Here is a 27,529-nt window from a genome sequence, read left to right as displayed (position 1 = left end):
GGGGCACTCTTCCCCCCTCCCCCATCACCCTGCACCAGACGTGCTGCCTTAGGAAGAGGCAGTGTATGCACTAAAAAATATATTTTCATTTCCTTTTAAGCGCATGGTTTTCAATAACCAATTTTGCCTATCTTAAAAAAAAAATCTTTATAGAGAAGGCCACTGATCTTTCTAAACAAAAGACCAAAATGTGGATCCATTTGATCCAAAATGGATTTCTAGAAAAGTATCAACATGCTTGAAATATGACTATCATATCACCTCTCAGTTTTCTCCTCTCGAGGCTAAATATACCCAGCTCCTTCAACCTTTCCTCATAGAACTTGGTGTCCAGACTCCCTCATCAACTTCGTTGCCCTCCTCTGGACACATTTCAGCTTGACCACATCCTTCTTAAACTATGGTACCCAAAACTGAACACAATACTCCAAGTGAGGTCTAACTAGAGCAGAGTATAGTGATACCATCACTGACTAATCCAGATGCTAAACTTCTGCTGATGCAGCCCAAAATCATGTTTGCCTTTTTAGCTACTGCATCACATTGCTGACTCATGTTCAGTGCATGGTCTAGTAAGATCCCTATATCCTTTTCACATGTACCACTTCCAAGACAAGTGTCCCCCATCCCATAAATATGTATCTGTTTTTTCTTCCCTAAATGCCAAACTTTACTTTTATCCCTGCTGAAATCGTTTGTTAGTTTTAGTCCAGTTTTCCAGCCTGTAACTTTACTCTGTCTTTTACTTTATTTTCTACCCCTCGTAACTGAGTATCATCTGCAAATATAATGAGTATTCCCTTTCTTATTTCATCCAAGTCATCTATAAAAATGTTGAACAACACAGGGTGCAGGACAGATCCCTGAGGCACTCCACTTGTCACTTCTCTCCAAGAGAATGACACTTTTTTGTGTGATCTGTCAACCACTTACAAATCTTCCTAACAGTAGTAGGATCCAAACCAATTTATCAACAAGAACATCATGTGGAACCTTATCAAAAGCCTTACTGAAATCAAGATAAAGTATGTTTGCAGTATTCCCTTGATCCAATAAGGTAGTAACTTTCTCAAAAGAGGAGATAAGGAACATGTGCTGGCTCTTAGTAATCGTAGCCAACCTTCCTAAGTGCTCAAGCACTTACCATTTGATGATCTGGTCTAAAGCCTTTCCAGGTATAGTAATCATGGGTCTATACCTGACTCATCCTTTTCACCTTTTTTGAAGTTGGAGACATTTCTCTGTCTTCAGTCTTCTGGCACCTCATCTGTTACTCAGTAGATGAGTATTGGGTGCAGTTGATGCGTCCCTGAGGCCTTAATTTCATTTAAAGAAACTAGGTGTTTATGTACCACCTCTGTGCCTATCCTTCTCCCATCAAGTGTTCCATTTTTGCCTGGTTTAGCACAATTCCCCCTCCCTGAAAGGGGAGGGGTGGTATAGAAGTCAAATAAAATAAAAATAAAATTGCAAGAGAAGACTGAGGCAAAGTAGGAATTCAGCTATTCTGCCCTCTTTTCATCACCTTCTACACCTTCTGGGAAATGAAACTGTCAGGAAGACAAGGCAGGAATTTATCTGACCTTTCATTTTGATTGCCAACAGATATCTGGGTAAATGAAAAGTCCCATTAACACTATATCCTGTCTGTTTGAGAACTTTGTAATTTGGTCTAGAAGTGTCTCATCCAAGCTCCCTGCCTGGCTTGATAGTCTATAGCAGACTCCTACTATAATATTACTATTGTTTCTTATTCCTTTTATTTTTTCCAGAGCCTCTCAACTGACCTTCTATGCTTAGATCTAGGCATTTTCTCCCAAGTATACATATCCTTGACATATCATTTTACTCCTCCCTCCACATTTGTCTATCTCCTTTAAATAATGTATACCCCCTTAGTCCTAATATTCAACTTTTGAGTGTCATTTCACCAACTTTCAGTAATGCCTATTAGATCACAGTACCCTTCCTGTATTAGGACTTCAAGTTCCTCCGGCTTGTTTTCCATGCTCAGTGCTAGGGGCATAATGAGGCAAACTGTAGCCCTGGGCAAAACCTGAGTTGGATGCCCCCCCCCAATGGGCCGGCACTCCACCACAACCATTTTTTTGCACCAGGACATTGGTGCCTGCAGGGGGTGCATGTTTAGATATATCAGCACCAAAATTTCAGCATATCATCAGGAGACTGTCCTTATGCTACCCCCCAAGTTTGGTGAGGTTTGGTTCAAGGAATACAAAGTTATGGACTCCCAAAGGGGGTGCCCATCCCCTATTGTTTCCAATGGGAGCTAATAGGAGATGGGGGGCTACAGTTTTGAGGGTCCATAACTTTGGCCCCCCTGAACCAAACTGCACCAAACCTGGGGGTAACATCAGGGCAGTCTCCTGATGAGATCCTGAAAGCTTTGAGACTGTGCCTTCAGAAATGTGCCCCCCCCAGCCTGCAAACCCCATTGACAGCAATACAGAAAACTCAATGCAGAACAAAGATTCTTGGGCAAATTTCTGGGATGTTCCTGCAGGGGGCGCATTTTGGATGTATCGGCACAATTTCAGGGTATCATCTGGAAACTATCCTTATGGGACCCCCAGCTTTGGTGCAGTTTGGTTTAGGGGGTCCAAAGTTATGAACCCTCAAAAGGGGTGCCCCATCCCCCATTCTTTGCTAAGGAGATGAGGGCTATGCTGGCAGGGGATTATGGGAATTGTAGTCCATGAACATCTGGAGTGCCATAGGTTCGCCACCACTGATATATGTAGTCAGTTATTTATTTGCAGTATTATTCTATCTCTTCTTAAGCCACAGCCTCTGACAGGAAGAACTGATACAGACTGTGCTCCCAGGTCCTTCATCTTTTTACTCCGAGCCTCATAGTCTCTTTTAACATGTTCTGGGCTGATCTAGGCAGTATCATTTGCTCCCACATGGATGAGCAGGAGCAGATAATCTTGATGACTCTTTCTCACCTTTCTATCCTGGATGCATGCACCTGATGGGCAACATACCTCTTGAGAAAGCAAGTCCAGTCAACACACTTTAGCCTCTAACTCTCTCAGAAGGGAATTCATAATTACCACCACAAATCTCCTATATTGGGGAGCAGTCATCTCATCCACAGTAACCATAAAACCACTGTCAGTGTGCCGAGGTAGCCTGATCCAAGATTTTCTTCTAGACAACCTGAATTTGATGCAGACACATGCATTCAAGGCAGACTTTTTCCTCCAGGGGAAGTTCCTGAAGATAGCTACATGATGATCACTATAATATATAAGAAACAAACATGTTGAAGATACTCCACTTGTTTAGCCATTTGTCTGATATCGCTCATCTCATAAATGTGAACATTCAAGAAAACTCCTTTCTTGGGAGTGAAAAGACAAAGACCTGCATGATAATCAGCTGACTACAAACAACTTGCAAACTGACTACAAATGATCATGCTCTAACCAATTGTATTTACATAGCTTTCATATTGGTGTTTTCGGATAAGAAACACTGTAGTGTGTGTTTCATTATGCCATTGTAGAACAGATACAGTAATTAGCTCATTTCCATTGTCCCAAATGTCTTCTTTTTAGAATGTAATTATTGATCTTGCAAACAATGTGCTTCTCCTTTTTTTACCCTGTAATTTTGTGTTCTTCGCTCACCTTTTTGTCTTACTTTTTATTCTGTTTTGTTCTTTTATGGAACCATTCTCCATGTATGTCTTGATCCCACTTTACTGTCCCTCTATAAAAAGAAAATGTTTTATATATAAAAGTGAGCTTCCAATGTCCCCTACATGCGACCACTCGCTCAGTTGGTACGGAGCTTTGGGCTGATCTGCCATCAATATGCTGATGACACTCAGCTCATTCTGTTGATGGAGGGGGGAGCGGTTGCCGCCCCTGCGGCTCTACAGCATTGTTTGGAGGCGGTAGCTGGTTGGTTGCAGCAGAGCAGGCTGCAACTGAATCCATCGAAGACGGAGATCCTCTGGCTAGACCGCAAGGGTGAGGTTGGGGATTTCCAGCTGCCGGTGTGGGAGGGGGTTTCATTGGCGCCGACCCCCTCCGTTCGCAGTCTGGGGGTCCACCTGGATTCGTCTCTTTCAATGGAGACCCAGGTGGCCCATACAACCCGGACTGCTTTCTTCCATCTTCGCCAGGCCCGGCGGCTGGCTCCCTTCCTCTCCCAGGCAGATCTGGCCACTGTGATCCATGCAACGGTCACCTCCAGGCTGGACTATTGTAACTCGCTGTACGCCGGCCTTCCCTTGCGTTTGATTCGGAAGTTAAAACTGGTCCAACATGCGGCAGCACGCCTGCTCACAGGCGGCGCCTTCAGAGAACACATCCAACCTGTGTTGCGGCAGCTGCATTGGCTCCCAGTTGAATTCCGAATCATCTTCAAGGTGTGGGTTTTGACCTTTAAGGCTCTGCGCGGCCTGGGACCCTCGTACCTTCGGGACCGCATCACCCCATATGTTCCAACTCGGCCTCTGCGTTCTGCAGAGGCCGACCTACTGGTGGTCCCCGGCCCCTCTATGATGCGGCTGGCCTCCATGCGGGCCAGGACCTTTACGGCACTGGCCCCGGCCTGGTGGAACACCCTTCCTCCATCTGTCCGGGCCCTGCGGGACTTGGGTGAGTTCCGCAGGGCCTGTAAGACTGTGTTGTTTCACCGGGCCTTTGGAGTGTCTAGCTGCTGATTGGTGCCCCCCCTTCATTGCTCTGCGCCTGGGGCGGTTCCATCAGGGTCCCCTCATATTGAGGGCCTCACCGCCCCCCCCATGGGGTAGGTTTTAAATTGGGGTCGGACACCTCTTGTTGTGCTTTTAATTTATTCTGGTAGCATGTTACTATGTATTGTGGGTTCGCTGTTTTTATGAATTTTAAGTTATTCTATGATGGAGCCTGTGTATTTATATTTTCGTGATTGCTCCTATTGATGTTTGGATATCGTTGTCCACCGCCCGGAGCCCTTCGGGGATCGGGCGGTATATAAATTTAAGAAATAAATAAAAATAAATAAATAAATACAGCATGAGAGCAGACAGAACTAGGCTGGATAGAAGCAGGGTGAATGTGGGAAAAACCATGAATGAGATTAAATAGGCCACAAGTTAATTTTAAAAATTGCACAATATCAATCTGTTAAAACCAGAGGAGGATATAAATCCAACCCTTCCTATCAAGATGTGCAAGACATGAATGTGATTGCTGTCTATGGCTCATTCCGCACATGCAGAATAATGCACTTTCAAACTGCTTTCAGTGCTCTTTGAAGCTGTGCGGAACGGCAAAATCCACTTGCAAACAGTTGTGAAAGTGGTTTGAAAATGCATTATTTTGCTTGTGTGGAAGGGGCCTAAGGCAATGAAGTTATGGTTCAACCAAAACAGATGCAGGAGGAATCTATCTCACATCTAGATTTCCTTTACTGGACGTAATTCAGCAAGTGTAGCTCATGACTGTAACGAGTTATGCCTTAGGTACATCTTGGACAAACCTTTCAGGCATGTTTCCATTCTCTATCCAAAAGTGTAACTTTTTGCACATGTGCACTGTTCCTTCTGCCAAACTTATAAAGAAATTACATAGCCACTGGGAAAATTCAATCAGTTAATGTAGAAAAGGAATGCCACATGAAATGCAAATAAATAAATAGATAAATAAAATTGCCAAATCAAAAGCCAATAACAAACACACACACATCTCCTCCTCTGTACATACAAAAGTCATCCATCCATCCATCCATCCATCCATCCATCCATCCATCCATCCATCCATCCATCCATCCATCCATCCATCCATCCATCCATCCATCCATCCATCCATCCATCCATCCATCCATCTATCCATCCATCCATCCATCCATCCATCCATCCATCCATCCATCCATCCATCCATCCATCTATCCATCTATCCATCCATCTATCCATCTATCTATCTATCTATCTATCTATCTATCTATCTATCTATCTATCTATCTATCTATCTATCTATCTATCTATCTATCTATCTATCTATCTATCTATCTATCTATCTATCTATCTATCTATCTATCTATCTATCTATCTATCTACCCTGCCCTATACCCAAAGGTATCAGGGAGGATTACAACATAGGAAAAAATCTTAAAATTTGATAACCCCAAACAATCAATAACAATAGAATCTATTTAAAATTCATAAAACGTATTAAATTTCATGAAACCTATTTTAAAAATCCTGTTACCAGAAGGAGGAAACTATCTCTTCAGCCAAAATCCAGGGAAAATAGATGCATCTGTACTAGTTTTCTAAATGCACATAAAGAAGATGCTTGACACCTTGGGGTGGGAGGAGATCATTTCACAATCTCAGGGCCACCACTGAAAAAGCCCTATCTTGTCCCTACCTTTTTTTACCACTGAACATCCCCTCTGGGCCATTCTCAATTGTGGCATCCAATTCCCTGTGGATCTGAGCAATTTTGCCTCAAAATATCCTGCAAAGTTGTCACATAAGAACATAAGAACAAGCCAGCTGGATCAGACCAAAATCCATCTAGTCCAGCTCTCTGCTACTCGCAGTGGCCCACCAGGTGCCTTTGGGAGCTCACATGTAGGATGTGAACGCAATGGCCTTCTGCGGCTGTTGCTCCTGATCACCTGGTCTGTTAAGGCATTTGCAATCTCAGATCAAGGAGGATCAAGATTGGTAGCCTTAAATCGACTTCTCCTCCATAAATCTGTCCAAGCCCCTTTTAAAGCTATCCAGGTTAGTGGCCATCACCACCTCCAGTGGCAGCATATTCCAAACACCAATCACACGTTGCGTGAAGAAGTGTTTCCTTTTATTAGTTTTAATTCTTCCCCCCAGCATTTTCAATGTATGCCCCCTGGTTCTAGTATTGTGAGAAAGAGAGAAAAAATTCTCTCTGTCAACATTTTCTACCCCATGCATAATTTTGTAGACTTCAATCATATCCCCCCTTAACCGCCTCCTCTCCAAACTAAAGAGTCCCAAATGCTGCAGCCTCTCATAGGGAAGGTGCTCCAGTCCCTCAATCATCCTTGTTGCCCTTCTCTGCACTTTTTCTATCTCTTCAATATGCTTTTTGAGATGCGGCGACCAGAACTGGACACAGTACTCCAAGTGCGGTCGCACCACTGCTTTATATAAGGGCATGACAATCTTTGCAGTTTTATTATCAATTCCTTTTCTAATGATCCCCAGCATAGAGTTTGCCTTTTTTTACAGCTGCCATGCATTGAGTTGACATTTCCCATGGAACTATCAACTAAGACGCCCAAATCTCTTTCCTGGTCTGTGACTGATAGCACTGACCCCTGTAGCGTGTATGTGAAGTTTGGATTTTTTGCCCCTCTGTGCATCACTTTACATTTTGCTACATTGAACTGCATTTGCCATTTCTGAGCCCACTCACCTAATTTATCAAGGTCCGCTTGGAGCTCTTCGCAATCCTTTGTGGTTCTCACCACCCTACATAATTTGGTATCATCTGCAAACTTGGCCACCACGCTACCCACCCCTACTTCCAGGTCATTTATGAATAGGTTAAAGAGCACTGGTCCCAAAACGGATCCTTGGGGGACACCACTCCCGACATTTCTCCATTGTGAGAACTTCCCATTTACACCCACTCTTTGTTTCCTGTTTCTCAACCAGTTTTTAATCCATAGGAGGACTTCCCCTCTTATTCCTTCATTGCTGAGTTTTCTCAACAGTCTCTGGTGAGGAACTTTGTCAAAAGCCTTTTGGAAATCCAAGTAGACAATGTCCACCGGTTCACCCCTGTCCACATGCCTGTTTACACCCTCAAAGAACTCTAGTAAGTTTGTAAGACAGGATTTGCCTCTGCAAAAACCATGCTGACTCTTTCTCAGCAGGTCTTGCTTTTCTACATGTTTTATAATTTTATCTTTAATGATAGATTCTACTAATTTACCAGGAACAGATGTCAAACTGACTGGCCTGTAATTTCCCGGGTCCCCCCTAGATCCTTTCTTAAAGATTGGTGTGACATTGGCCATCTTCCAGTCTTCAGGGATGGAGCCTGATTTCAGGGATAAGTTGCATATTAAAGTGAGAAGATCAGCAATTTCATGCTTGAGCTCTTTAAGCACTCTTGGGTGAATGCAATCTGGGCCAGGGGATTTGGTAGCATTTAGTTTATCAATGGCTGCCAGAACTTCTTCCTTGTCTACCACTATCTTCGCTAGTTCCTCGGATTCGCCTCCTAAGAAGCTTGGTTCAGGTGCAGGAATGTTCCTCACCTCCTCTTGGGTGAAGACAGATGCAAAGAATTCATTCAGCTACTCTGCAATCTCCCTGCCATCTTTTAGCACACCCTTTGTTCCTTTGTCATCTAACGGGCCTACCGCTTCCCTTGCTGGCTTCCTGCTTTTGATGTACTTGAAGAACTGTTTGTTGCTGGTCTTGATGTTCGCAGCCATGCGGTCCTCTTAATCCTTTTTTGCCTCCCTTACAGCTAACTTGCTTCTCTTTTGTTACCATTTGTGTTCCCTCTCATATTCTTCATCAGTCAAACTGGACTTCCATTTTCTAAAAGACATTTTCTTTTTTCTGATAATTTCCTCAACCTCTCTTGTTAACCATGGTGGCTTTCTTTTGGACTGGGTGCTGCCTTTTCTAACCTGTGGAACACATTCCAGCTGAGCTTTTATTACTGTGTTTTTAAATAACCTCCAAGCATCCTGGACAGCTTTGACTCTCTTGATTTTCCCTTTCAGCTTCCTGCGCACTATCCCCCTCATCTTTGAGAAATTTCCCTTTCTGAAGGCGAATGTAACTACATTAGTAGTTGCCACTTGTTCGCATGCTGAGATACTGAATCTGACAGCATTGTGGTCGCTGTTCCCTATCGGCTCAACAACACTGACTTCCTGCACCAGGTCCTGGGTCCCACATAGAATTAGATCTAGGATCACATCTCCCCTGGTTGGTTCCACAACCATCTGCTCTAAGCCACAGTCATTTAGCATATCCAGGAATGCTCTCTCCTTACTATGACCTGAACATGCATTTTTCCAGTTTATATGGGGATAGTTAAAATCACCCATTACCACTACATTTTTGTTTTTGTTGGGCTCTCTAATTTCTTTTTCCATCTCAGAATCCTCTTGTGCACTTTGGTCAGGGGGATGATAATATATTCCTAATATTAAACTGTCCTTCACAGGAGACATTATCTTGTCTCTGCCCTTGTCTCTTTGGGCTTGATCTTGCAAGACCATTCACGATCTAGAAAAGTTCTGCTGGACAACTTCTTGAAGATGCAATGGTGGCTGAGAAAAAGTGCCTTTTCACTGTCACCACCACCATCTGATAGGCACAATAATGCACTCTAACTCAGGTTCGGTCAGCCTCACAGTGTAATTTAAGCCTTCAGAGCTCTAGCCATTGACCTTCCTGTTTCATAGCTTGAAACTCTGTAGAATAACATGGAGTTCTATGGGTTCTATAGGTAAGGTGAGGGCATTTGGGAACAATCATGTCAATGGACCTATTCATCTCAACATTCCAGAAGGAGACCAAGGTTTTGACAGGCTCACTATCCATGCCAGCTGGAAAGTCCCAGAGCATTCAGGAACCACTTCGATTCCATAAGTTTCCAAGAGCAAATCATCTCAATAGGTCTTCCTCCTCTGAGGAGGGGGGGATTGTCACTACATGTCCAAATCTTACCAGGAAATGGTTGGTTCATGATAACAGGTTTCCATCAGTCATTCTGTCAACACACCTATACTACTACATTTTGTGGCAAAGACTAAATTGTGGGTATGTCCCACTGCATGAGTTGGGCCAGTCACAAACTGAGCCAGACCCATAGTTGTCATAGAGGCCATAAGAAGCTATACCAATCCAGTGAGGCTAGTCTTTGCATGAATGTTGAAATCCCTCAGCACCACCATGGCAGGAGTTTCCAACACCAAATCTGAGGCCACCTCTGCCAACTCAGGTAGGGAAGGTATCAGGCAACAAGGTGGACAATATACCAGCAACAAACCTTGTTTTGTCTTTATGGACCAACAGCAAGAACAAACTCTCACATCCAGCCACCACATGGCTGCCTGCCTAACTCAAGCAACCATTGGTTTAGCAGGAACATCACCATTTATCAGCCCTGTTCCTGCTCCTAGCTGTAACTCTTCCTGGGCCACACCTCACATCTTGAAAGACTTCAAAAAACACAATAGTGAGTACCCTTTTCTTCCACCTCCAGCAGCATCCCACTGTTTAGAATCTCCAGGTATCAGGCAGCTGGTTCTTCCCCCTTCTCCCAGCGGTATCTGCAAATACCCCATGAATGTTGTCCGATTTGAAAAAAATGGCTGCCATTCACTCCTCTGGGTAGAAATATAGCACTATGCTAGAATTTTCATTGGATGCAAAATCTGCCTTTCTGTTTCACAGTCACACAGATACTTATTAACTAATAAGGCTGGACAGTTACCAGGGTAGGAGGGCCAAGAGTCTCTCTACTGCCACCATCAACACTGGACACTTATGGAGGGAAAAAGCAGGTTGCTGCCTTTCACCAACCTGTCCAGCCCTCCTTAGGTGCAAGGGGTGTCGGTACAGAAGGAAGAATGGAGAAAAAGAGGGAAGAAGCAATGTGGAAAAGAGTTATGGCTGAAAGAAAAAGTGGTGGTACCAAAGTGTATAGTTATATCCTGTCCCTCTGAGACCAAACAACCTTAAGTCAATACTGCAGATACAGAGAAGTGCAACATTTCCCATCATGCAGAGTACTTCTGGGAAGAGTGTGTCTTTGGAACATACAAACCCTCTGTACACACATAACAATGGGCATAGGGTTACTAATTATTTAAGCAACATTTTCAGAAGCCATCGGCAAAAGAACAATTTACAACAAACATCAAAAATGGAGGCAGTTTCAACTAAATGTGTTGTTCTGATGAAACAACCAAAGGGCTATCTTTCTGCAGGCAAAATAAGGCACATTTTAAACCCTTCAGGGTATCGTATCAGTGCCTGGGGTTATAACGTTACAAGTGCACCTAAAATAAATTATGGAGTTAATAAAAGGAAAATAAAAAGCATGGATTAGAAAAAGTTCCTTATTAAATATAATTGATAGCACAAATCTAATCAGAAAGGTTAACAAGCTCTTGAAAACAGTGGAATCAAGCACACAGAGCGAAGTTGTTAATATAATTATACGCAGCTAAGCATATGGTAAAATCCTTTGTATTATCTTCTAAAGCTAACCTATTCCAGTTTCATTTCTGAAAACAAATTCGAAATGATATTAACAAGCTACTTCTGTCTCATAAAATGTTCATTAATTGATTGATATTAAGATGGTTTATTGCCCATACAACTTATTCAGTATTTTATTTTATTTTACTTTAAACTTTTCCATGCTGCCTTTCTACCCAAACACGGTTCTCAAGGCAACAATTCTGTCATCTGACCCAAAGAAAGTGGCCTAGTCTGATCTTTTCAGATCTCAGAAACTAAGGGCTTCTACAGAGGGAGGCAATGCAAACTAACTACCTCTAGTCTACCTCTGATCCTAGCCTTCAGGATCAGCATAAGTTGGCTGACAATTAAGAAAAGGCAGCAAATGCCTCCAATCAAATACTTTGGCAGATTCCGCTTGGGCCACAAACAGCGGTGTGAAAATGGTGTGAAAACGGTGTAAACCCTTTTACTCCATTTTAAACTATTTTACACCATTTTCACACCGCTGTTTTTGGCCCATATGGAATCCACCTTTGTAAGAATGCTTCTTGTTCAATTTCAAAAGAGGTCAGGCAGAAAACCCCAAATGATTTGATAGTACATTTTAATTCTGCCTTGTTTTCACACTTATTGATCCAGCCCCCTCCCCTAATTTTTTTTCCTATAAGGGAGCCAGTGTGGTGTAGCCGTGGATAAGAGCAGGTGGATTCTAATCTGGAGAACCAGGTTTGATTCCCCACTCCTCAACCTGAGTGGCAGAGGCTTATCCAGTAATCCAGCCCCCGCCCCTACATTTTTTTTCTATATGAAGTCCATCTCAAAATTCTAACCTGTGTTTCATTCTCTGGATAATGGAAATCCATCACAATCATAGAAGATTCATGTAATTTGACTATCAGCTATAAAAGGCTGTAAGGCTATAAAAGGTTTTAAAGGCGGTGCCTAGTCAGCCTGGCCTCTGAAAGAGGCTGGCAAGCAAGCAGACCCACCCACCCTTCCTATGTTCTCGGTTGATTTTAGTTCTAGAAATGTCAATTATTATTTTTTTGCTTTTGTCACAGCCTGGGTGATTTGGGGGCACAGGAGCACATCCTTATTGGGAAGACTGACCTTGCATGCTGGACCTTCCCGTGGCTTGGGGCCTCAATAAGAGGTCTCAGGGTGGTGGAGGGCTCAATGACGCAAGCCACGGAGGCTCTGCTAGAGAGCTCACTACCGCTGGCAGGAAGGGGAATCACAAAATGGGTATGCACCCAGGTGGCACCTAGTAACTTTCTGTCCCAATCCCCAATGGGGCAGGTGCCGGGTTCAGCACGCTTGCTGCCCAAAGGGCTGGGTTCAGCACACTTGCTGCCCATCTGCCAGGTTCAGCATGCTTGCTGCCTGGTGGCCAGGATGTGCCCCTTATACTCACCCAGCTTCCTACATTGCTGATTAGTAAACGGACTGCTGCCAATTTCTATTCCAACAAAAAGCTATGTCAGTCTCCATTGATAAGTGAACTTCTGCACATCAGCATGCAAAATTATTATAAGATGATGTATAGATAATATTTAACACTGAAAAAGATTGTCTAAAATGTATAAGGGATTATCAAACAAATGCTGGAAATGTCAACAACAAGATGGTTCTTTTTCATATGTGGTAAACATGTAAACAGGCAAAATTATTTTGGGATATGATTTTAAAAGAAATGCAAAAGATTATGCAAATAACCATTTTTTTAAAAAAACTAATCAATTAGTGCTGGAGTTAATGAGGGAAAGTATTCCTAATTGATACAGAACACTTTTTATGTATATGACAACTGCAGCAAGGATTTTATATGCATACAAATAAAATTCCAGCAAAACGAGTCTGGATTTTGAAAATCACAGAATATGCAGAGATGGCAAGGCTGAAAGCATTTATAAGAGACAAGAATATGGACAATTTTATTAAAGATTGGAAATCTTAATGTTGTAATTTATAATGTCAATAAAGGCTTCTGTTTAATGTAAAAGATTGGAAATCCTAATTGAAAATATAGGCAAATAAAGAAATAATAGCAGGATTTGAGACTTAAATGAAAACAACATATTGGACTAAAGTAGTTTTATGAGAAAGACTAAAAGTGGGAAAATGCAGATATTAATTATAAGCATTGAACTAGATTAGAGTTCGGATCTATAGTGAGGTAGCTGGAAGTCACCATATATATGTGTATGGTTGTGTTTTTTTCTTTTTCTTTTATTATTATTACTGTGGGGGGAGGCGGGGGTACCCTTGGGCCATTGACCCTAAAAACATACAGGTCTGCTGAGATGCTCTTAAAATGCATTTTGTGGATAAAATTGCATATATCATGATTTGAGGTACACAAGTGATTCTGTTAAACTTCAGAATGTTATTTACTAATGCATGGTCTGGATGAATTTCATTAGATGAGGCCAGTATTAAGTGGACAAGCTATGAGACCTACCACAGCACAGAGGCAGAGCTACCAAGGGCCGGAGTATGTGCATGGCACCTGGTGCGTGCCTAGGGGGGGAAATCACCCCTGCCCCCATGGCACCCCTTCCCACCCCCACCCCATGGCGCCCCCTCCCGCCCCCCGTGGTGCCTCCCCACACTTGCCTTCATGAAACTGCAGGCTGGAGAAGCAGCCTATTTCCTTCAGGCTGAAAATGGCCTGGAGGGAACTACACTTCCCAGGATACCTTGCGAGGGAGAAGGACCATGGCTTATTGGCAGAACTTCTGCTTTTCCTGCAAAAGATTCTGGGTTCAGTTTTCAACATCTTTTGCTGTCCGGGGGTCGCCGCGTCGGCTCGCCCCGGACTCGCCCAGCTGGGAGGTGGGGCCGGCGGCAGACTGGCGGCGGGACCCCACAGCGGCTGGCCTGATGAGGGAAGCGCCAGTAAGGTGGCCGGCCGGCCGGAGGACGACCGCGGGGCGACGCAGCTGCGGCTTGTTGGCTCGCCGGCTGCCGGCTGGGGAGCAACGCAGCTGCGGCTTGGGAAGCCGCCGACGGCAGGCGTCCGGGCCGAGAGCGAGGCTGGGAATGCCCCCGAGGCCCGGGAGCGGCTATATAAGGGCCAAGCCGACGGGAGGGCGAGGCCGGAAGCAACGGGTCGTGGGAGGGAGTTGCGGGGGCCGTGGGAGGCAAGAACAGGCATGGGAAAGGAGCTGAGAGAGAGAGAGAAGGAGAGCAGAGAAGTGGACAGGAGAGTGGAAAGAGAGCGTGGGGAAGTCGGAGAAGGAGGGAGAGGAGGGAACATAGGAGCGGGCGAGAGAGGAGAGAGAGAGAGCGGAGGAGATACAGAGGAGCGAGAGGGGGCGAGGGAGGAAAAGGAGGCTGGTCAGGGGGATAGCCAGCCCCTCACCCAAGGGGCTGCAGGCCCCAACCGCGTTTAGGGCAAGCTTCGGGCGGGAGGGAGACGACTCTTGCCCCTCCGCCCTTGGAGGCCACCCTGTGGTTTCGGCGACTGACTGTGCAAGCCCCAAAGACCGGGGCCACTGACGAGGAGACCAACCCCTCGGATAGGGATGGTGGGACGGCTTGTCAGCCCGGACTGCAGGAGGCGGAGGGGGACCGCCACGTTTGCCAAAGGACTAAGCTGTAGATGATGTGAAATACCTTTGCTTGAAATTCTGGAAAGCTGCAACCAGTCAGAATAGATCATATTGATCTTGATAAAACAGTGGTCTGACTTCACATAAGGAAGTTTCATGTCAGTACACTGTTGATGTGAAATTAAAGCAAGTGACTTCCAGGATCACAAATCTTACTCTCAGACGCATCTCAGCAAAGCATATAGGTATAAACATATTCTCTATGCTAATGTTCTATCTGTGAACATGTTGGAAACCGATCCCACCCCAAATTTTTATAGATGTTAACCAGAAGATTGCAATGAGTAAGATGACTAAATTACATTTGCACCCTCTGTATCCTACTCTTGTTACAATCATAGCTGCAAGATTGGATTTATGTTCTGCTATTTTTCTGTTCTTGTTACTATCTCTGTTGCTGGAATGAAGTATTGGAATTTCATAGCCTCCTCTGTTCTCTTGAAAGATAACAGTAAACTGAGCTACTTTGATCTTTTCGATGTTCTATAATTCCACAGAACAGCCATTTTTATTCTTTCTTTTATCATCTCACCAGCCTATAGAACAAAAGACAGGGAATGGCCAGGAAAGAGAATATATAGGATGGTTCCTGTTCTTTTTGAAACAGAATACTGATTATTGTCTCTCTCCCAATATACTAGATCCACGTGTGCTTGGGCATCTTATTCTTGTTCCATAGATTTTAACAAGAGCAGAAAGTGGCACAGTATGAATCAATCAGTTCTCAGCACAAAAACAGTGATGAAAATGGATGGCCCATGGATAGTCAGAGAGAGAAATCTGAACACCTAATGATTTCATTTCCAGAGCAAACTCCCATGATGTCATGTACCAGGAGCAGCTAAACTGAGAGGCAATCAGCATGGAGTAACTGCAGTAGCAGAGGAGTTCTGTATTTCAAAAACAGGAAGTATTATACTTTCAAGAAACCCAAGGCAATTATTTACATGTATTCTGCACTCTTTTGTGAGGCTTCTGCATTATTCAGTACCAGAGATGGATAACAAAGAATACATTTCAGCCACAAGGCAAGTATTGCATTGGACTGGATGCTGAGCCATTTACTTGTGTGGCATTATGCCAGAGCACCTGAGCTGGAGACTTGGGCTTAGTAACATACAAAGTATTAAAATTAGGAATGTGTGTTCCCCTCAAGAAATTATGGTAATTTTGTTGAAATTCTTTTAGCTTTCGCCCAAGGTTTTTCATTTGAGAAACCCTAACATTCACTTGAAAATTTGCAATAGACAGTATTTTGGTGCCAATTGTAAGATTATGACTAAAATGGCACTTTGGCCACTTGCCAAAGAAGTCATGAAATGTGGGTGAAAAACTAGTAAATTGGAGGTGCTGAATTAGCTTCCCTACTGAAGGACCCTCATGGCTTAAATAAGGAATGGCTGAAATGGACTGGATTCAACTTGTGAAGCAAATTTAACTAGGCCTTAATAGCCCAAGCAAATTTGGATCGAGGTCTGAGATAAAAAGGCTTCACCTGCAAGGGAAGAGACATTGTGGATTTATTTGCACCAGTCCAGCTTCAAATGAAGCTCAAGGACCTATTGGTGGGGGAATAAAGCAGCTATCCAATGGGGAAAAGAGCTTGAAGAGGATATTTATTGTTGCCTCACCATCATGCAATAGTGTTTTCCACTTGCTGCCAACCCACTCACCTACCCTAGAAATCATCAGATTAGCCAGTCAGCATTTGGGACTAAGCAGGAATTTGGCACGGGGCCCTGGCTTTTTCCTGAATGGCTAGTGGGCAGAGCCTTTTTTGCCAGCTTTGGGATATTTTGATAAGTGGTAATAATAATAATAATTTAAAAAGAGATTTAATTAGTACTGATCTCTGAGTGTTTAGGTCACAACTAATTTAGCAGGAATAAGGTGGGTTGCTCAGGTTAGGCAGGGCTAAGCAGCAAGCTCCCTGAGCCATTGGGTATAATGGTTTTATAGTTGGATGAGGCTGAGCAACATCTCTCTGAGCCTGGTAACAGCTTTACAGTACATTATGGTAGAGGACTGGGGCTGAGCATCTTTTAGCACTTTAGATATGGGGCTAGGATAAAAAAGACTAGTGGTAGCCTCTGGCCAAGTTTGGAGTCAGGATAGATTTGCCCTAAAAAACAGCGATGGATAGGCTGCCTAACACAGCCTACTCTCAATTAAAGCATTAGCAAAATTAATTAATTGCTGACACAGATCAGCTGATTTCAACAAACTAGTTGCCCCTATGATGTTGTCATGCTAAACATCGACTAAACTTCCTTTTTTCCCCATTTTTGTTCATCTCCCTCAGTTAGTGGCTATCAGTGTTCCTAGAATAGCAAGTGATAACAGGGGGAAGTCAATTCAAACTCTTTATTTGGGATGTGGAGCAAATTCATTCTACAAAGTCCATGCCTGATGGAGATATTACATTTGAAAGTCATCTCTTTTCTTGGAAGTCTTGTAAAGATCTATGTTAGACCATATATTATCATCACTTTGTTATAATTTTGGTGCTTCTGGTCCCATTGCTTTAGTCATTTGTTGTCCAATACTTTGTGATTGCATTTTTTCTCCTCTTTCTGTACTCTGCGACCTGCCTTGAGTCTCAGTGAGAAAGGTGGGTATAAATAAGCTTTAAAAAAGATAAATGTATGCCTTTGTACTTATGAGTCCCTTACTGCTTGGTGGTGCTCAAAATGGGGTCCAACCATGAAACAATCCCTTCAGGGCACAAAAACTAGTCCCCAAAACAGTTATCCAAAACAGGAGAACAGAATGAATTCCAGAACTTCAATAGTTGGCCATCCCTGGCTTGAGTTGATACATCATTCTAATGGATTCAGAAACATCAAACTGCACTATCATCTAAACATGCACTAAACTTCCTTTTTTCCATTTTTGTTCTTCTCTTTCAGTTAGTGACTATCAGTGTTCCTAGAATAGCAAGTGTCTCCCAATGAACCTCCTTCTGAGTTTAATAAGGAATGTAAAGAGGTGAAAAATCAGATCAAAATAGCAAGTGATAGCTGGGGAGAGTCAATTCAAACTATCTGTTGCTGGAATAAAGATTGGGACACAGATTCTACTTGGGACTAGCTTCTCTTTATTCTTAAGGAAGATCCATTCCCTCTGCAGAATGAAATCTTGCTTCATGCCCACCTCTTTAAATTTCTAATGTAGACGGCCTGTCTGAGCTTGGGAGCATCCCAGAGCTGAAAATCAATCCTTCATTGTGACTTTTAAAGTTAGTTACTTATTTATGATGTCATATATTCTGAGAGTGGAGTGAACAAATGTGTTGTGTTTTGACACTAGGTTACAGACATGACAGTAAACATCTCATGCTTCATTAAATTACATTATAATGCCTTCCAGGGAAAACCATTTAGTTCAATCTCAGTCCATTGCTCTCAGGGCCTTCATGCTTACAGGAAGGACAGCAAGATAAAAGGAGAACAAGGAAGTACTTGAGGTGTAAGAAACTCAATGGGCAGCTTAGCAGAACAAGACATTTGAGAGAACTATTGGATTGTTCAGAGACTCTAAAACATTCCATACAAAGTCCCAAGGAACCTGATCACATAATCTAACCCTGTGTCAACACACTGACAGTCTGAACTTCCTGGTGGTGATTTGTGAACACTGGATATCACACAGCCATGAGAAAGTTTATTTGTGTTACTGATAGTCCACCTTTCTCACTGGGACTCAAGGCAGATTACTCAGAGAAATGACAATTCATATGTTGCTATCTCTGCATGATTGTGTTCACCTGCAGGAATTCAGAGCATGAGTTCATCAGCGTGAACTCAAAGTACAGTCATCAAATTGTTTGGAGGAAACTCTGGAAGTGATTCTGAGAAAGTGTGACAACAAACAGTTAACTGTTTTGAGAAACAGATCTAAGGCCGTTTCCGCACGACCCATAAACGACGGCCTGGGGGCGGTAAAAATGCCGCCCCCAGGCCGCCGTTCGCACAGGCGCCGCTGCTGCAACGCAGCAGCGGTGACCTGACTCCGCTTCCCTCCCCCCAGGGCGGCGTCAGGCTGCCCTAAACAACAACCCTTTAAAGGGTTGTTGTTGGGGAGGAAGCGTCTTCCCGGCAGCGCGGTGCGAACCGCGCCGCCGGGAAGACGCTGTCTCCCTCCTCCGTCCGACTCACGATGTCCTCGTCGTCCGACTCACGACTCACGATGTCCTCCGTCTGACTCACGATGTCCTCCGTCCGACTCACGATGTCCTCCGTCCAACTCACGATGTCCTCGTCGTCGCCTGCTGGCCGTCGCAGCCCCGCCCACACTGTCCTCTGACCTCCAGGGGTCGGAGGGCAGCGTGGGCGGGGCTTAGACGGCCAGCAGGCGACGACGAGGACATCGTGAGTCGGATGGAGGAGCGGGAAGTCGGATGGAGGAGCCACCTCGCGCCCCCACGCTGCCAAGAGTTCTGGCGGCGTGGGGGCGGAAGCCCGCTCGCACGCAAGCATGCGAGCAGGCCAAGCAGAGGCCGCCGCAGGAGAAGTGGCCGTGCAGAAACGGCCTAAGAGAGTAATTCCAAAGAGGTCCAATGCAGAGTCCAAGTCAGGTCTATTGATTTCTTGGTCCCAAGAAACCATTCTATATGCAAATCTGCCATTGAAATGTGGAAATTGTTCATGCATCCACTGTTAAGGGCCACCAATTTGATTGCACCAATCACATTGTTTGAATAAACACCATGCAATGGGAAAAGTCCCTCCATGTGAGTGTTGCTGGACCACAAGTCAGTCAAATCAAATCAAATCAAATACCTTTAATGGCATATAAATAGAACAAAAATATAATATCACAACCTTCCTGTTAACACAGTTTAGAACAATTTAAGATTACACCGTTTAAAAATTTGGCCACAGCTTCCAGCACCTTACAGCAATGACTGTTTAAAAGAAATATAACCTTCCATTTATCAGTTGTATGACATATAGTAGTCCTAATTATTTATGTAGCTTTGGCCCCAATTCACAGTTCATACACAGATCCACTCAACCAAGTAGAGGGAAGCTAAAATAAATGTACAGGTAAGGAAGGCCAATGTTCAGGATTTGCTCCTAAAGCGCTGTTCTATGTACAAATCCAAAAACCTGGTGACTGCATCGTTTGCATCACTACTGGAGCTGTCCAACAGAAAAGTAATCTTTTGCAAGTCAGATGCATACTCTTGAGTAGCAGAGGTGACAGGTATTTGACTCTGGGTCCTGTGTAAAGTGGACAATAAAGTAAGGTACGATCTATAGAGTCTACGCAGTTCCTGTTGCATATGCATAGCCTTTGGCGGTAAGGGGTTTTAGTGAATCTCCGCTGGAAGGGCATTGCAACGGGCCAACATCATTGCTCTACGGAGCCTGGGCACGGTTATCTGGTGCAGGTACCGAGCCCCCCCCGTTACCAGTGTAGGTGATACCCAGAGCTAAAGGAGAACAAGTCCTGGCAGCCTTTTCGAGTAGGATCTGATGTTCCTGGTCAAACAGCCTTCTCCTCAGAAGCTGGAAAATCTCTTTGGATGGTAACATGGCCAGATAATCCAAGGAATAGCCTAATTTGTTAATTTTTGTTTCTATGATGCCCCACCATTCCGAGTGACAAGAAGTCTTGAGGGCTTTATATGACAAGGAGGCTGCATCGTGGTTGAAACAGATGCGCAGCCAATATTTGAGCGTGGCAAGCCATGTCAGTTTTCACATGGCGACCACTTTTAATGACAAAGGCTTTAAAGTGAGCAATAATATATGAGGGCAAAAAACATACCCTTAGTTGATAGTTCCATGGGAATGTCAACTCAATGCATGGCAGCTGTGAAAAAGGCAAACTCTATGCTGGGGATCATTAGAAAAGGAATTGATAATAAAACTGCAAAGATTGTCATGCCCTTATATAAAGCAGTGGTGTGACCGCACTTGGAGTACTGTGTCGCCGCATCTCAAAAAGGATATTGAGATAGAAAAGTGCAGAGAAGGGCAACAAGGATGATTGAGGGACTGGAGCACCTTCCCTATGAGGAGAGGCTGCAGCATTTGGGACTCTTTAGTTTGGAGAGGAGGCGGCTAAGGGGGGATATGATTGAAGTCTACAAAATTATGCATGGGGTAGAAAATGTTGACAGAGAGAATTTTTTCTCTCTTTCTCACAATACTAGAACCAGGGGGCATTCATTGAAAATGCTGGGGGGAAGAATTAGGATTAATAAAAGGAAACACTTCTTCACGCAACGTGTGATTGGTGTTTGGAATATGCTGCCACAGGAGGTGGTGATGGCCACTAACCTGGATAGCTTTAAAAGGGGCTTGGACAGATTTATGGAGGAGAAGTCGATCTATGGCTACCAATCTTGATCCTCTTTGATCTGAGATTGCAAATGCCTTAACAGACCAGGTGATCGGGAGCAATAGCCGCAGAAGGCCATTGCGTTCACATCCTACATGTGAGCTCCCAAAGGCACCTGGTGGGCCACTACGAGTAGCAGAGAGCTGGACTAGATGGACTTTGGTCTGATCCAGCTGGCTTGTTCTTATGTTCTTATGTTCTTATACCCACTAATATATATATATTGGTGGATTGTGCTTCATTGTAGATGGTAACACAAGCTACTACAGATAAATGCATGATCCAATTGCACAACATATCCTATGTTTAAGAGCACTCGTTTTATATTTATGTAACATTTTTCCAGAACAAGTTATGGACAACAGATAATCAGTATTTGCTCTATAAGGTGCTGATGAAAAGTAGATGAGTGAAAATTGTGTACCTTTTTTAGAAGACATCAGTCATTTGAAACTGGGATAATATTTCCACTGTATTTTAATGAGGTGCTAAGAAAAGCTTTGATTCTAAAATGGATCAACTATTTATTTGATGAGTGTTGTAGTTGGTGCATGTATTCAGTGTGGGCCCCTAACTTATTTTGCTGTTTGAAGTCCTGGAGGAGCTATTGTTTTTGTCTATTCTTATTTAGACTTGACAAAAAAATGGTTTAATTGCATCATCTAAAATTCTGTTTTGTTAATCAACCTTTTCTTTCAAGTTTTAAGAAAAGAGATCCACAGAAGAATAATCAAATCCCCAGATGTTCTTTATCCTGCTGCCCCCAAAGCAGCACTTTTGGTTACTGATGGTTTTTTTCTTTTTGCATTTTTGATGCAATGTAGCACATAGCAAGCTGTATCTTAACGATATGGGCATGAGCTGTCCCTTCAAGGCATGCCTTTCAGATCCCATACACAGGGAAGGACCTGGTACTTCCCAAGATGATTCACTTTCATAACGCATTTGATCTCAGCCAGTTTGGAACATGTATTTGCATTTTTAAAAATTTCATTCCCAGTTTGAAATATTTCAAAACTGTCAAAAAGTTATCCGTAATATCAAATTGTTAACCACGCAACAGCATGCCAGTGGTGTCAATACTCATTTTGACATTTCTGATAAAAACAGAGGCTAACCCCCCCTTCCCCTTGAGTAGCTAAACTGAAGGTAATATTTTATGCCTCACTCCCTCTCAGGAAAACTTCTTACACTTTTTCATGGCCTGCATTATGGCTTGCTCTGGAGATTAGACCTCCTTCACAGATAGTAGTCAGTGGATAATCCATATAGGAACTGTATAAATGGCCCTGTTCTTCTTGATCTCTTAACTGAACTAAGATCTCTATTGCCAGGACCAGTTTTATTCAGTATATCAGAACCCTTCATCTTCTGGCATGTTGTATTAGTTTCTATCTGAGTTCATTAGGGCTCCTGCAGCTCTCCATCATTGTTTGAAGTCGGTTGACACTAAGCAGGTTAAAACTAAATCCATCAAAGATGGAGGTCCTGTGGGTGGGCCGCGAAGGGGGAGCTGTGGAATTCCAGGTGCCATTGCTAGAGGAGGTTGCCCTTTCAGTGGCTCCCTCTGTCCAAAGCCTAGGGATCTACCTGGAGTCATCTCTATCTATGGAGACCTAGGTGACCCACACAGCCCAGGTGGCATTTTTTCATCTATGCCAATTTTGGTGGCTGGCTACCTATCTCTCCCAGACCGACCTAGCCACAGTGATCCATGCTACAGTCACCTCTAGGTTAGACTATTGTAACTTGCTCCTCGTGGGCCTTCCCTTGTGGTTGATCCGAAAACTGAAATTGGTCCAGCATGCAGCGACGCAGCTTCTCTTGTGGGCCTCTATGCAGGACCATATCTTCCCCTATATCCCCAATCTGATGGTTGTCCCTGGCCCCTCTATGATGCTGCTGGCCTCCCCTCGGGCCAGGGCCTTTAGTGCCTTGGCCCCAGCAGTTTCACAGGGCCTGCAAAACAAAGTTGTTCCACCGGGCCTTTGGGGGAGACAGCCGTTGATGGGTGCCATCCCCTAAACTTAGGGATCGTTATGTTTTACTGCTTCTGGGACATACAGCTTTGTCATATAATGGTTGTTTTAGGTTTATGTGGTGTTTTGGTTTTAAATTTATGATGTATTTTAACTGAAGTATTATACTGTGCAGCTGAACCCCATCAAATTTGTGAAACACAATGTTCTTAAAGACTGCAACCTTCTCAACCAGCATGACTGCAGTCTTGTCAGAGTTTTAGTTTTAGCTTGTGTCATTTAATCACAGAAGTCAAGCAGAGGCTCAAGCAGTGCCAGATTTAGATGAAGAAATGTCCTAGGCTATTCCATTTGTTAGGCCCCCCCCAATCCCCCACTCTTACTACTAGTGGAAGATGGAAGAGTTATCAGCTTAAGACTGTATTATTCTGAAATGAAGTGCAAGGAAAATACTGAAGGGCTGTTTAGAGACTACAGTGCATTATGACAGCATGTGTAAGAAAAGCCTGCCCAAATATTGTACACCTTGGTTGGAGGTGTACATGGTCCTAGTCTTGTTTTCTTTGGCTCCAGAGATTAGGACCAGGAGTAATGGGTTCAAAGTGAAGGAAAAGAGATTCCATCTAAGCATCAGGAAAAACTTCCTGACAGTAAGGGCTGTTCAACAGTGGAATGCACTACCTCAGAGTATGGTGGAGTCTCCTTCTTTGGAGGTTTCTAAACAGAGCTGGATGGCCATCTGTCAGGAGTGCTTTTATTATGTGTTCCTGCATTGCAGAGGGTTGGATTTTGTGCCGCTTGTGGTCTTTTCCAACTCTATGGTGGATTCTGCATGGGCCAAAAACAGCAGTGTGAAATGGTTTAAAACAGTGTAAAAGGGTTTATACCATTTTCACACTGCTGTTTTTGGTCCATGCAGAATCCACCTATGATTCTAGGTCCCCTGGGTTTTGAGGCCCTGGGCTTCAGCCTGCCAAGCCTACAGGTAAATCTGGCATTGGGCTCAAGACCTCTACTATACAACTAGGAAAAAAGCTGCCGTACTATAGGTCTGCCCTTGAAGTTAGCTCAGAAAATGCAGTTCATATAAAATGCCAGAGTTTGGATACTATTGGGAGCCATCTGGAATATACATATTACTCCCCTTCTGCAGTCACTCATTGACTGCTTATCTATTACTGGGTTAAGTTCAAGATAATGGTTATCACATTTAAAGTTCTTCATGGCCTTTGATCTTCATCTCTATAGGACTGCCTCTCTTGTTAGCCTCCACTGCAACAGCTTCATTCATCTGAGCAATGTCTTCTGAAGATACTACCCTGCAAATGAGTAACATCAATACATCAAGGGAATTCTCAGTTGTGGACTCCACCTTGTCGAATGTCACACCTGGGGAGGTTAGAAAGCCTCCCATACTTCTGTCATCTGCAAACTATATAAAATAAAATTGTTTAGCAGGGAATTTCTGTAAAGATAACAGGGCTAGTTGTATATTGAATGCATTGTGCTGTTTTTATACATTGTTTTCCACTTCCGTGCAGGGTTTTTGGGAAACAGCAGCTTCCAACCGCTGCCATACGAACGACAGCTGCTGGAAGGTGCCATCCCTCCCCCAATCGACTTACCTTCCCTGCAACCTTCCGGCATGTCACTGAGGCTTGGGGACACCTGGCCTCAGTGACGCACTGGACGGTCGCAGGGAAGGTAAGTCGATCGGGCGACAGTGCAGCGCGGCGCCGTCTTCCCGGTAGTTTCTGGGACCGTTCGTGTGAACGGTCTCGGGGGGGTTGGGTCGGCGTCATGTACGCTGACCCAACCCCCAGCGTGGTCGTGCAGAAATGGCCCAATAGACAAAAGATACATCTGAATATTGCAGAAGGCTACTGGACATGTAAACAAAGGAACTCATTTGCAACAGGACTAGTTTCCTGGAAAGTGACACTGGTGAGCATTATACTTCATATACCATAGAGAACAAAGTCCTGTTTAAAGGGGGAAAAACACCCTTAAGGCAAAGCTTAATGCAACCACAGCATGATATAGCAGCATGGATGTTCTAACATTACTTTGTCTCAGTGCTAGAAGGAAGTTCAACAATGCTCTTTAGGACATCAAGCTCACCAGTATACTTTAAGTGTACTGTCATTATCTACAGATGTGGCTCAGAACATTCCCCTCTCCCCAGAACACACATACTTTTTACTTCTAATAAATCTTACTGAAAACCATAAAGATACTTTCGCAGTCATGAGATATCATAGATTGCTATATGACATCTGCAAGTAACAAAAGGGAAATTGTTTTGAAAAGGGGTCTGAATAAATGGACATTATGGACAAGTGTCTTCTCTATAGTAACCATTGTATCTGTAACATTTGTCTAAGCACAAAAGCTTTGGAGGAGGTGCAAAGTACTGAAATTGTGCTGGGAAAAAAGAGCCACTGTTTTCAATGATACAGGAGACAGACAGGTGAACTGGGTTAGAATGTCCACTAGCTGTAAAAAGGGTGGACGGAATGGGCTATCCCCACCCTTTTGTCCAAAGCATTCAGTTTTATTTGACTCCTCACTTTCCCTTTGCACTTTCTTAATGAGCAGAGCAATTAAAATTTTTCATGTTTCTCAAATAAGTAGTCTATGCAAATAATCATTGACCCTTTCTGTCTGTGAGAGATGCCAAGTGGCCTGACCTGCGACTTTTAGAGAGATTTGTTCTGCAGGGTGAACAAATGAAGGTTTTCAGGACATGGACACCATTCCCAGCTTACAGCTGAAGATGAAACTGCTGGTAAAAGCGACAACCACAGCTCTGGAGCTGGCAACTCTAAGGATAAGAGTTGCTGTCCATAACCTATGTTACCTTTAAAACTTTCAAATTGATTGTTTATCAGAGATGTTTCTTAATAACATGTGTGGTTGGTTGCACCATTGTGCAAATCATCTTTTTTTTGCATGCTTCTTCTTGTTTTTCAATTCTTTGATTTTTGTCTGTACCAGTGTAATCCTGCAGATCTGTAACACAGCTGATTGGTGGAATGAGGTCATTCTAACTGTCTATCAGACTTGCAGGTGACCCATTCAATTAATGCTGCAGATGAGTGTCATGTACATTGTGCCTGAAGCATCTCAGCACTAGATTGTCCTGCATAACTTCACACCACTTTAAATAGGTACTCAGTGTTGCAATTATTTTTAGGCTCTGAGGTGTTTGCACCTTTTTTAAGGCCAGGTGACACAAACATTAAAAAGGATTGCACTATCTACAAAGGTAGTTGGTTGAGGCCTGTTCTCCAACCATGTCCAGATAGTGTTTAGGTCAAGTGCCCCTATCAGTACATTCAGTTGCTCAACTGGAAGGTATCAGTTTGTTTGTGAAGCAATTTATCTTGCAAGAAACACCGTTAAACTCTACCCAGGTGGACATACCCCACAGTCATGCATGAAGCACAACTCTATTCATCTCCTGGTTTTGTTGAGTGATTGTGGGGTAGGGAAGGAGGCTCTTTAGTATTTGGCAGCCCACATTACATTGCTGGTGGGCTGTTTTCAATTTGGTGAGACCAAAGTTATGTTGGCCTACCTCAGTTGATGTATTCAACAACATTCTTCTCAAAGAAGAAATTCTCTCACCAGCGATGTGCAAATCCACAAGAACAATACTCAAAAATGTCTATGATTTTGTCTAGCTCAGATTAAAGTGAGTTGACAGTCAACAATAGAAGCACATAATTATTATATCCCTTTAAAGGCACTGGGATGCTCACAACATTTAAAAGATATGAAATCACATCTTGAGATGAGACCAGCTTTACTCTGTTTCACTTAAAGATGTTAGTTCAGACAGTTGAGGTGCAGCAGTTGAAAACAATTACATGCCTCTGAATTATAATACATTCCTGAACAAATATGAGAATTATCATTCATTTTTATTTACTGGCTTTGTCAAAACCATTGATTTTTGCATTATTGAACATGGTACTTTGATACAACAGCATTTATGCCAGAATGTATTTTTAATTTCAAATGGATGGGAGGAGCAAGGCTAGGTAAGCACTAGGACCCAGGAGAAGCATTCTACAACAAAGAAAGTCTGGCATGCTTTGTTCTGTGATGGAGGAACATAGGGACAACTAACATCTCTAGGTGAAAAAGAGTATAGGTGCTAACACTAGCTTTCATGTCAAGGAGTATTTAGCACCAGAGGTTTTGCTTGTCACTGGAGTATCAGATGAATACAAGAAGCTTCCTTATACTGAACCAGAATACTGGTTCACCAAAGTGAGCACTGTGTACTCAGACTGGCAACAGCTCTCCAGGGTCTCAACTAGAGGTCTTTCTTATCTTCCATTCCTTGATCT

This window comes from Sphaerodactylus townsendi, linkage group LG08 (assembly GCF_021028975.2).
Source record: "Sphaerodactylus townsendi isolate TG3544 linkage group LG08, MPM_Stown_v2.3, whole genome shotgun sequence".
Lineage (NCBI taxonomy): Eukaryota > Metazoa > Chordata > Lepidosauria > Squamata > Sphaerodactylidae > Sphaerodactylus > Sphaerodactylus townsendi.
This window is presented reverse-complemented; position numbering follows the sequence as displayed.